Below are 13395 nucleotides of genomic sequence, written 5' to 3' on the forward strand. Positions count from 1 at the left end.
AGACTATTTTATCCGTCAATCAGAACAATAAAAATATCATTAGACACATAAAATTTTTATTATAACCAATTATAATATTTTTCATATTTTTTCTAATAAAGAAAATAATTTTTTAGTTTGTTTGTAAAACATCTTATGTACTTAATTTATTTTTTTGATATTAAAATGATAAGTATATTTATTTTATGCAATACAATATTCATATTAATTTTATATTATCTTTTTAAAATATTTTAATTTTTTTATTTTATCTGTTCAATACGATTCATAATATGAAGTAATATTTTCAATTTATTCCATAAAATAGAGTAATTATTCTTTTCCTTATTTTATTAAAATTATTTAGAAACTTATTTTTATATTTTAATAATAACTATTCTTAAAGATGTTTAGAAATTATTAAAAGCACTAACAAATAAAAAATTTAAAAATAATAATCATAAAAGTAAATTAAAGAGGAAAGTTTAATACAATAAAAATAAAACTAAATTTAAGAAGTATTTTATATGGTATTTCATTGATTTTATATAAGTTGATAACTTTGTATTATGAATAAAATAGTATTTTAAATCTAAATATTTTTATTTTTGTCTTGTCTTAACAAAATAGAGTGCGCCACCAATTGTAACTATGGCAAAAGTTGCCGTTAGAGTACTATTCAGATATGCTTCCATAATCAACATTACTTTTTCACTTCTTAATATTTTTTCTTCATCTCTTTTTTGGTACACATTTTAGAACTCTATGATTATTAATCTTTCGCAATAGAAAATAAATAATTTTTAGTAGTATATATACTCATCCTCTTCAAAAATAAATAATTTTTAGTAGTATATGTATCGTCCTCTTACAATATGTTTCCTATTATGTTTAATGATTCTAATATTAAGATAAAATACTTGTTATTTCTTTTATAAAATTCTTTTAGAAGAATAAGTAATGTTGAACTTTAATAAAAAGGAGAAACAACAGTTAAATTAATATCTATGTCATTAAAAATATAAATGATAACAACTATAAATGATTTTATCAAATACAATTATCAATAAGCTATCAACTGCAGACTATCAGTTATCCGCACGACAGCTTAGCCAAACAAGTCCTAATCACCATTGAATGCTTTGAACAAGAAGGAGCCACTATACCTTTTTGCTTTCCCTTTTCTTTTTTCTATGAACTTCTGTTTTTTGTTATAAATTTTTTTGTTTTTTCTCTTTATACAGTTTATTTAAATATTATGCAAAGTGCAAACATATCAAGTAACCTTTCTCTCCTTCCATTTAATTTCCGTAGAATCATAAGTCCACAAAGACGTGAGATTGTTCGAAACTTTCTGGTCAAAGAACTTGAGGCTTTAAGTGTGAAGCCATTCATATGGCGGAATCAATATTAAGTTGACAAGAAAATAAAAAATCGAAAGCATCATTTATTTTCAGAGCTCAGAACTATTTAAAATCTCTAGCGATGTACCTGTAGAAAATGCTAATCAACTTTACAAAGATTCTTTTTGAGACTTTATCAAACTCCCATTATCCTGCACAAGTTTCCACAAATTCTGAGTAGCAGCAGGACGTATTCCAAGCCTTTAGCAATTAATGCACGTTGAGATAGTTGCTGCTCATAAAGCTCCCGGAATACTCGGTATTTAGCATCATGATTCTACTTCACATTTGGGTCTTTTGATGAATGAATGACCTGAAAAGGGTCAAGTTAATTACACTGAATCAAATGGATATTAGTAACAAAAATATGACGATAGAGTATAACAGTTTGCACAAGTATTAATCCCAAGTCAGCAGCTACTTACATTTTAGAATATTGGTTTAATGTTTAATCAAGTGAAGCAAGCTGCATAAACCACCCCCACAGTCCTCTCAGTTTACTAACTATTTTATATAGTAACATACAACTCCCTGTTGATTTTGAAATTAACGGGAGCCAATCCATGTACTGTTGACAACAAAATAGCAAGTTGAATATTGACTAGTAAAGGCAGTATTGGGTAGAAAAATAAATTAATGTAGTTTAAGGCTACGTAGAGGTGGTTTATAAATGTAATCAAAACTTCAACCAAATGACTAGATCCGGGCAATGCTAAAGTATGGCGTAAGAAACAAAATGCAAGTGAAAATTCATTTAGACAATTTCTGCAACTTCTCTATAATACACAGAAACACCAAAACTTTGAAGGAGTAATGAGGTAAAGTCTGCCATGTGTTGCCAAATTCTACCATCAACTTCAAGCCCTAATCTTAAGCAAGGGCCTTAGATTTATTTATTCAGAACTGATCTATAAAATTCCTTAGCATAATTGCTTTGCAGGTCAACGTCATTCAAGTAATACTTTCTTCAAATTCCTTTTGTCTGTTTTTCTCATTTTTTTTTTCTTAAAGAGGTGGAGGGAGGTAGGGTAATAGGATGAACCAAGAGAAAATAATGACTAATAGGAATTCCAGCAAAAACAGAACGGACAAAAGAAAAGCTGCATTATGTTTTGCACTCACTTAAAACCTCTCCTCTAATCATTTATTGTTTTATACCTAGTTATATGTCATAAAAGTTATGAATTGAACTGAAAATTCAGAAGCAAGAGCCCATGCATCCTTGACCAGCTGCATTCAGGGCCCTCATGGCCTCACTGAGACTGGCATTTTTTTTTGCCAGCAATAGCACCAACCCAATAGCACAGACTCACTTTTTCATGGTAGTACAATAGGGCAACCTGCACAAATCATGAACAAATAAGCATTAAGTTTGTTTACATGCACACAACACCGAAAATAGAAAACTATTATTCTCAAAAGTAGTCAGAGCAAGATATCATAGACTTACAATACTGAGTTTAGTGCATATTTCTTTAATTTTAATACATGTTGTAAAAGAAAAATTTGTCTACACACCAAACCCGCTTAGTTCTTCCAACTCCAAAACTCAACACCAACCTTACTGGTATGAACTATCCAAAATTCAATTTGAGGTTCCATGAACTATTCAAGGTAACAATTCAAGATTGAAAGACTTTCCTAGCATATTCACAATAATTAATAACTAGTGAACATTGAGACTTCACTTATACATTATATCAAACTGGAAAAGGAAATAATGAGAGAAAATTGCAGTAGAGGTAAATGCAAGTAAATGCAAATGTATCAACAATTTTTGGTGCAATGTTTGAACCAGATAAGCAACAATGTAGCTACAGCGGGGGCAAGAATGTCCACTGCTAACCAATTCCCAATCTTTTTCTTCATCCAAATGTTGGATCAGCACATAAACCAACCATCTTATTCTTAACTCGTATCTACACATGAACATCACACAGTGGCATACTTGAAAATTTACATACAAAGGCGATTCATCAATCAAAATAATGCACACCAATTTTAAAATTACAGATGAAAATTTTGAGATGTAAACAATAAAGAGAGTGAAGATAAGTACCAATAATATCTGCATGTTCTTGGACAAACACAGGGTTTTTTTAAGGGCCACCACATGCAAGCAACATGTCAATCTGCCAAGACTAAAGATATAAAAGAAAGAACAGAAAGTGTTAAAACAAATTACATTTTGTGATATAGTCATCATTCCATTAGCTAAGAAACACAAAACTGAAAAGATAAACAATTATAATATAAAACGAATCTCCTAATAACTGTAGTCAACTAAAAATATGAGGTCCAGTTATATGTTTATACATAATATACAACATGTAACTGCAGAAAAGAAAAAGTGCATGAAGATTGAAAGGGATGCTTTCTTATTGTGTGACCATGAGCATTGCAATGCACGACAATATGGCGTCTACCATATGCAATACCCTGCACGGCATCAAGGTATAGAAAAGCCAATTGTCTATCACTTGTGTCAAGGATCAAGCCACAAATAATTCCCTTTGCTTTTGGATCTGCAGCAGGAGACCTGTAGCATGAAGAATTTAACAGCTCAAAGATCTATAACAAAACTTAGGCACTATAACCTGAAAAGGCCTTTCATCACTAATCATATACCTGTTTCCATGGAAGTCTGGAAGGACATGTACATCTTGTGTTAAAAGTAGCAAGGAATGGAGCCTTTATGTCATCCATTATAGTCCTCAATTTAATTGTTTAGTAGTTCAAATAGCGATATGTCTGGAAGACAAGGAAAAGTGATACAGGAACAACCATAGTTATTAAAGGCAGGTGCTCAGGGGTGTGCCTGAGAGATGTGAAGTGCAACAGCAAAGAAAATAAAGAATTAGACTTCTGAAAGAAATTAAAACTTAGACACATATGTACATATTGATACAATAAAAAATCTCTTGCTCGTAACAAATGCTTGACAAAAACCGAGTAAATAAAAATTTAATGCTAAGATACATGGCACAATTAACAAGTTAAGTTGACATAAATATAATGGTAGCATCAATAATTTAACATGGGTTTCTTTCTTTCTTATAGTTGGTTTATTTTAGTTTGGTATGCATGATCTTCATAAGTTCACTTGCATATTGAGATTAATGCTGGAGATTGTATAAATATGGAAACAGTTAAAGAAAAGAAAAAAAAAACAACTTTAAACTAGAATGTTATATACGTGAACCTACATCTCCCACCTTTTAGTGTTTAAGGCATTAGCGCTTGTGCCTCGTGCACCTTTAACAACTAATGGGACCAATTAAGCCACAGTACTACGTAAAAAAGCATTAAATATAATTTAGTTAAAATGTATATGCTGGAAACTGATATCCTACTCTAAGGAGCATGGTTTGCAAGTCGGGGAGAAGCAACATGGTTTTCTATGATTTAATCTAATAATGCACCAGTGCACTCTGCCCACCCTCTGTAAGCCAGTATTCAGGGATCATTGCTGTAGGAATTAAAAAAAAAGGCCTTGAGATTAAGTTCAGCAATTTATTGCTATGGACAGATAAACGCTGACTTTTGATTAAAGTATGATAATATGTATGCATATCTGCATATCCATGTCTTAAAAGTCATTTCATTACAACATTCAGAATACTCCAAAATGATAGCCTGCCCCAGCACTGTAATAATTTTCAGAGAGACAGACATTGATATTAGAAAATGTAGATGTTACCTGACCAAAAAGGTCCCCAAACCCAGCAATGAATAGCTTGCTCTGTGATACAGCCATATGACAAGTAGAAGTACACATACTAAAGCCATATAATGACATATTGCTTCCTTATCATGCTCTATAAAGACAAAGTTTATAAGAAAGTCATGAAGTTTTTTTTTGCTGTCACAGGACTTAACAGAGGATAAAGGTGATAGATCTATCTTACATTCCAAATGACATAATACCTCTAACATCATAATCTATGTCAGGAGTAGGAACACTTTCCATGATCCCCATGCCACCAACATGAGCATCAATCAGTGAAGTCCCCACAGGAGTTCCAGCTTTAAGACCCGGTTCCTAAACATACAAGCAAATACTTAGAAATGTACGATAGGTTTATGGTTGATAATAAATAAATCCACCGTCCACAGCCCAAATAAAGGTTATGTGCCAAAATCTTAGCGTCTAATCAAATATGTTTGGTCAATGGACCTCAATGAAGCGCCAATTGAAATCTATGTAAATTCTTCAGTACAAAATCTCTTGTTGTCGCAGCTGCAGGAGTGAGACCAGAACCTAGAGGATGACCAGGGAAAGCTACACTTCATCCTGTTTAAATCATATGATGTCAGGTTACCGCTGTAAAGAAGAATAACCTATTGATAAACGCGAAACTGAAATAATAATGTTTGAAACTAACACATTATGCTTTGCTTTTTTATAGTTAGCTAGCTTTACCCACATATCAGCATGTGAATATTAATAGTTAGACTCGTTATTGTCCATATAATAAAAAATAAAATAATTATTAATTTAAAATAAAAAGAAACACTACGAATTGATTAAAATGGATTGATGTGTTTACTGTTCGAATTTGATTGCACCGAACTCTAATTTTTTGATCCATGTAATTACGCATTTGATAATTTAACTAAATTAACATAATTTAAGTAGAAATATAGAATAATACTTATATCATATTCAAATAGTAATAATGTTTGCTAATGGTTCTTTTTCCTAATTTCTAATAATGATCTCAGGTGATTAATATAAATACAAAAACTGAGATAGTAATTAATTATTTATAAGAAACATTTTAAACTAAATTGTGATCGGTCCAAGCATGTATTATAAAATAACAATTTTTAAAATTCTAGAAATAGATTTAATTATACTTTATGATTGAAAACTCTAATGGAATTGAACTTCTAGAAGTAAACTTGTACTTAATGAATTATTAATATAATTTATTATTAAATTAAACTAATAATGACTAAATTAAGTTAATTAACTACATAATTAATAGGACCATATCAGTAAATTCATTTGTTTTCCTCCTTTTCGCACTACTGTATATATTATAATAAGTATGTTTCAAATTGTCTTTTAAATAAACTTAATCAATGCAGCACCATAAAAGAGGAAAATTTCATAACTGAATAAATCATAGAGGGAGGATGTATTTTATTGCTATTGTTCATTGAATCATAAGAATTTATAAGTGAGACAACTTGGAAAACGATTTTAACATATAAATATTTGAAAAATACATTCTATATATTGATGGCAGTGTTTTAGATAACAATTTCATGAATAATATTGATATCAAAAGCAAACAATGGTATCAGACCTAATCATATTATATCAGACCGAATCGGCCACTGCTTCCATATTCTAGAATAATTCTCATTTGAATGTGTGAATTTAGGTATATATTACCTAAGGTTTCTTGAGTAAATAGTTTCTTTAGATTCATAAAGTTGAGAAAACAATGGAGTTAAAATAGTTTCTTTTTTTCTGACGACTGAAAATAGTTTCTTTTTTTCTGACGACTGATTAACATCATAATAAAGATACAAACACAGACAATCACATCAACATTAATAAACAACAAGCAACACTAATCAAAATAACAATAACAAAGCACTTGTAAACTAATATTTCCTATCAAGCATGAACCATGTCCGATGATTACCCTATTGTCTAGGAGGATCTAACTCAATCCAGTTATGCAGTTACAATCTACTTTTTTACATAATGCATGTGCGCATATCATCTTAATCATTAAGTCTCATCAATCTCATTAGCATGTAAACGCATATTTATTGCAAAGTGGAGAGGAGAAAATGCATATACATACATATATGTATAATATACTACTCACAGTAAGACACTCCAAAACTAAGCTTCATCTATTGCGCTTAATGACTCTAGGTTATCTAATCATAAATATACAAATTAGAGTTTACAAATTTTATATTTCTAACTAACAATCATCAGAATATATTACAACCAATTAATTCAAACATCAAACAAATAAATCATTCAAACAGAAAAATTAAAATAACTCAACATGACTTTTGAAGTAACTCTGCCATACAACTAAATAAAATTAAAGATCAGCTATTAACCCTATCATGGAATTATTTAGAGATGAGGTAGAGGTACTAACCTTAGAAATAGAAATTAAGATAGTGAATAAAATAAGAAAAATAAAAAGTTATATTTAGCTCAAGAATAACCTTAAAACAACTTAACTTTTCAAGTATCAGTTTCTAACTAATCATCAGTTCTTTAATTAAAACTCTAAACAAAGAGCCTCATCACTTATGCCGATGCAAACCTTATATTTTTAGAGCTCTAATATTCAAGCACAAGACCATTTTTGACAAGCTTCGATTTCCAATCAAGTTATAATAGCCAATGAACAAAAACTTAGTATCTTAAGCTAATTTAAAAAGTGGCTAGGAGAGCAACTTAACTCTATAGAGACAATATTTTTTATATATATATTAATTTTTTTAGCTATTTAAGATGCTAACCCAATATAGACAGTATCAACATTATTTATAAAAAAAAATTACTCTATATTAAAAAAAATTATTTCTTCTATTTTAATTGAGTTTGAGTTGGGACAAATTTTTTTATTTATGTGGATGCAGATATTATTATTTTTCTCTATTGAAAAACCATAAAATTAGTACTTACTATGAGATCAAAGCTACAGTTTTAAGAATTTAATTTATTGTATATTAGTTATAGGAGTGTTAATTAATATATAATAATTTGAGTTTGATTTACTTTTCAATTTTTTTAAATATATTTGAGATATTAAATGTACAAACAAAAGGTAAAACTAAATTGTTATACTCTAACTTATTCATGCAAAAATACATGCGTATCCATGTCATGTTTCGCTTTTATCCTCCTATTAAATGAAAAGTATTATCCTAATAATTGTATAATAAAATATATCTTCGATATAGTAAAATGAAGTATGTCCTCTACATATGTGGCCACCTAAAGTAACATCCTACTACCAATCCATTTCTGTTTACTTAGTCCATCAATCCTAATCGAGAAACACAAATCCATTAGAAGAAAATTTCAAATACCCTGTAAATAGTCGGTGAAAGATGATTTCTAGTGGTTTTAGCTTATGCTATGATAGTCATTTTAATTATTGATAAACTCAGTCCTTCTTCTATTATTAATAAGCATTACAACATATTTATTCTCATTTCTCACTTTTTTAAATTTAATTAAATTTATTTCAATTCAATTTTAATTTTTAATATAATATTATAATAATATTGATATAATTTCATTCGGTAAATCTAGCCTTTTATTTTATAAGTTTTAAAAAGTCAAATTCAAAATTAAATTTATCTAAATAAAATATTAAAAAATATATGGGTTTCCTTGTCACCATCACAGGCAGTCCAATTAACTACATGCAGCTTCTAGCAGGCACCAATTTATTGGTGGGATGCTTCCTAGGTTTCTGAATATCCACCAACCCAATAAATAAATTCTCCCATTACTACTGTGTTATGTACTGCCGCATCGACAAAAGATTAAGTGAGATCTCTAGTAGCTTCTTTCAGGCACCCATTGGATGGGATAGGCAATAACTCTAGAAAGATCCTAAGAGCTTCCTTTACTAGTCACCTTGTGGAGTTTTAACATATTAAGATACCATTCACAACCCATATTATTCAAGAAAGCTAATTTGAACACCACACCGCAAATCCAAATGGAAAGCCTTTAAAAGACCCACGAAAAATGGAAAATTGCTCAGTGATGTCATTAGTCTGATGTGCCTTAACTTGATCATGCAAGGTGGTAACAATAGCGAAAAGATAATACTGGTTGGGAGACCAAGAAGACTATTCTGACGATCAGCTAAGCAAGACTTTATAAAAAAATAAATAAATAAAAGAGTTTTAAGTTAAATTTTTTTTATTCTTAAATTTTTTTTATTTTTTCATTATATTTTCTCTCTCTATATATATAAAGATAAAAGTAAAATTTTAAAATTTTTTTATTTTCATTGATCTATTTTCTTTCTTCCTTTTCATTGGTGGTATCTTTTAGTACTATGTTTTTCTTATTGGTTGTCCGTAGTATTGAATCTATTAAATCTCTTGAGTCATGTTTCTTTAATAGTGATTTTTTGAGTCCTCACTAGTGGCGACACGTGTAATTTAATAGGTTCACTTAGTCTCTTATTCTTTCAGCTCGGTACAGGATGGCGGCTGGCATGAGTCTCCTGGAAGACTCACTGGACTGCCTTCCTTATAAAGACCAATTATCACTTAATTACAGTGTAAAAATATTTTCTGATTAGACCTGTGTTTGGACATTTTCTTAAGCTTTGAGGATAGCTAAATTTACAAGGTTATTTAGATAGTTTTATGGATAATAGGGTGACCGGGTGAGGTGTACTTCTTTACTCTTAGTACTTTAGAAAATTTAATGGGAAAGAAGGAAGTTAGTGTTAAAGGATATTTCCATATAAAATGGTAGTTTAATTTTCTTTTTAAATAAACCAAACTCAACTCCAACTCACAATCATGTGAAAAAGCTCAAATCTAGGCTCAAAGTTCCCTGTTTCATACTATACCAAATCAAACACAAATTTGCTAAAACTGACTCGGCTATTGGGGGTGCAATTTGTATAAGAGAATATCCAAGTTTTTTCACAATGTTTAATTAGTTTTTACCTTTACAATTCTAGCGGAAAAAAATGAAGCCTCCTTGCTACTTCACTTATCTAATTTTGTCTAAAATTTAAAAGTAGCAAAAAAATAACATTATAATCTGAATAATTTTTATCAAAATAATAGTATTAGTCAAAATTATTAAAAATAGCATGATTTAGATCTATTTTACCATTTGACTAATAAAAAATGAGAAACATGTTAAGTTAATCTTAAAAAATGCCATTTTTTTATAAAAATTTAATTCATATAATATCTTCCTCTTCTAAATTTTATTATTATAAAAAAAATATCAATCTAATTATTAAGTATAAAAAAAATTAAATTTAAAGACTTAATTTATCTAAAATTCTAAAATATTAAAGTATAGCCTACTATAATTAAACTCAACTTATTTAATAATTTTCTCGTAAAATAATTATTTTAAAAATTAAATGATATTTTTTTAATATTTTTATATATATATTAATATTTTTTTAGTCGATGCTAACCATATAGAGACAATATCAACATTATTTAAAAAAAAAGATTACTCTATTAAAAAATTAGTTCTTCTATTTAATTTGAGTTTGAGTTGGGATGAATTTTTTATTTCTGCGGGTGCAGATATTATTATTTTTCTCTATTGAAAAACCACAAAATTAGTACTTACTATGAGATCAAAGCTACAGTTTTAAGAATCTAATTTATTATATATTAGTCATAGGAGTGTAAATTAATATACAATAATTTGAGTTTCATTTACTTTTCAATTTTTTTAAATATATGCAAATATTATATATTCAAATTTAAAGTTATGCGTAAGATTCTTAAAATTTAAATCTTATTTAAAAAATAAAAACTGTCGAATTCAAAAAGATAAATGTACTCTCCAACTGAGTTAGCGGTAAGCTTTTAAATTTATTATAAAATAAAATAATATATAATATTTTAGAATAATTTTTATTTATAATTAACAAATATTACTAAATATTTTTTTATTTTTTATGTTTAAAAATAGAATAGCTTTTTTTCAATTAGAGATTAAAACCTTTTATTTAATTTGCACTAGAATTAGTAAAAAAAAATTAACTTTAAACTTGCTATTTTTTTTGTAATTTTTCTAAATTAATTACATTATTTATAAATTTTATTTACTTTTACTTATTCTTATTTAAATAACAAAGGCAAAAAGAAAAAAAATAAAATTTCCATATTATATGTTCGAACGTATGCTTTTTTTTTTCCCCCCACTCCCTGAATCAACCAAGTTAATATTATAAGGTTCTAAAACCTATGGCTATATTTTGTTCATAAACGTTAGATTGCTAGAATTGAACATATCGTGCTGCTGCAAAGAAATTGGCAAAGTAAAAGACCCACACACCAACCTCCATGTTTGGTGAAAGGAAGCTAGGCCCTGCTGCAGGGCCTCTTTCTCTCTCTCTCTGTTTTCATCATAAATCTAAACTCAGACCGCGTCCGATAATTGCATCCTTTGTTCGCCATTGATTGCGTTCACTTTTTGACAATCTAAAGCCAACTGGCCACAGCTTCTGACATGGAACCTTCCTGTGTAATTACCCTCTTTCCCTGTTTCATTTCTTATCCCCCTAAAGGACAATTGTACTATAAGTACAAACCTTAAGAACCTTGCCAATCCATCACTTCACTTCTACATAAGGAAAATAACTTCTCCTTCGATACAGAACAAGCCTAATGGATTCTTTTCTTGCTTGCACGAGAGTTAAGGATTAGTAATCCTTTTTAGAAATCGAATGGATTCGGTCTTATACATACGCGATCAGCATTGTCATTGATCATCTCTCTTACAATTAGCTCATTGATTGTTGCATTTGCTGGTGACTTCAACCAAGACTTTGATATCACTTGGGGAGATGGTCGTGCTAAGACACTCAACAATGGCCAGCTTCTTACCCGTAACCTTGACAAAGCTTCTGGCTCTGGATTTCAGTCGAAGAATGAGTATCTTTTTTTTTGGAAAGATTGATATGCAGCTCAAGCTTGTCCCTGGCAACTCTGCTGGCACTGTCACTTGCCTACTATGTAAGTTCTTAGCTTCCTCTTGATATATGCAGCTACTGTATGGCTTCAGTTTAGAAGTTTGTGTTCATTTGACTAATGAAATGTTTGAATTTGCAATTATCCTCGAAAGGGTCCACATGGGATGAGATAGACTTTGAGTTCTTGGGAAATCTGAGAGTGGTGATCCTTACATTCTTGACACTAATGTATTTAGCCAAGGCAAAGGTAACAGAGAACAACAATTTTATCTATGGTTTGACGCAACTGCAGATTTCCACACCTATTCCATCCTTTGGAATCCTCAGCGTATCATGTAAGCACTTAAAGCAAACCCATCATTCCAAAATCTTGTAGTCTCATTTAGCATATTTATATAATGTATATTGAAGTTATTTGTACCTGTGTTTCAGCTTTTCTGTTGATGGGACTCCTATTAGAGCGTTCAAGAACATGGAGAGCATGGGTGTTCCATTCCCAAAGAATCAACCAATGAGGATTTACTCTAGTCTATGGAATGCCGATGACTGGGCTACAAAAGGTGGACTTGTCAAGACAGATCGGAGTCACGCTCCATTTACTGCTTCCTATAGGAACTTCAATGCCAATGCTTGTATCTGGTATAATGGAGCATCTCCTTGTGGTAGAAATTCATTATCATCTGCAACTAAAACAAATTCATGGGTTTCAGAGGAGCTTGATTCAATAAGTCAAGAGAAGTTGCAATGGGTGCAGAAGAATTATATGATATATAATTACTGCACTGATACTAAGAGGTTCCCACAAGGACTCCCTCCTGAATGCAGCATGTCCCAGTTCAAACTTCACTTGTTAGAAGCTGTATTCTTTATTCGTTCTGTGATTTATCGTGTAATTGTTTGGACAAGTTATATCAATATTCTGTTACTACATATTGAGAATTTTGGGAGGAGCAAGAAATTAAACTATTTTGTTTCTACCTTATAAATAAGCATAATATCGATTGCTCTTTTATTGATAAACTGCAGGATTAGGAATTTTAGAAAAGAAAGAAATAAACTTTTCAAAAAGCATAGTTTGCAGCGACTAATTCTTTTTCTTTTTATAGTAAATATGGTTAATATATTAATTTATTAAAATTTCGTCTCTCTTAAATTAACTAAATATTTCGAATTTGATCCTTGATATGCATCTAGATTAAAATTAAAACTTTCAAAGTAATATTTTACCATCTGCTAGTATTATGCCCAACGCGCTTTAAAGTTTTTGAGATAATATTTTATCATATACTGGTATTATACCCAACACGTTTTAAATTATTTTA

The 13395-nt window shown here is 29.7% G+C and overlaps 1 pseudogene; it reads left to right on the top strand.

The window, feature by feature from the left end:
* Positions 1-10932: 10932 nt before the first annotated feature.
* Positions 10933-13059, top strand: LOC8282905 (annotated as a pseudogene).
* The last annotated feature ends 336 nt before the right edge of the window (positions 13060-13395 follow it).

Source organism: Ricinus communis, chromosome 9, assembly GCF_019578655.1.
Source record: "Ricinus communis isolate WT05 ecotype wild-type chromosome 9, ASM1957865v1, whole genome shotgun sequence".
NCBI classification, from domain to species: domain Eukaryota; kingdom Viridiplantae; phylum Streptophyta; class Magnoliopsida; order Malpighiales; family Euphorbiaceae; genus Ricinus; species Ricinus communis.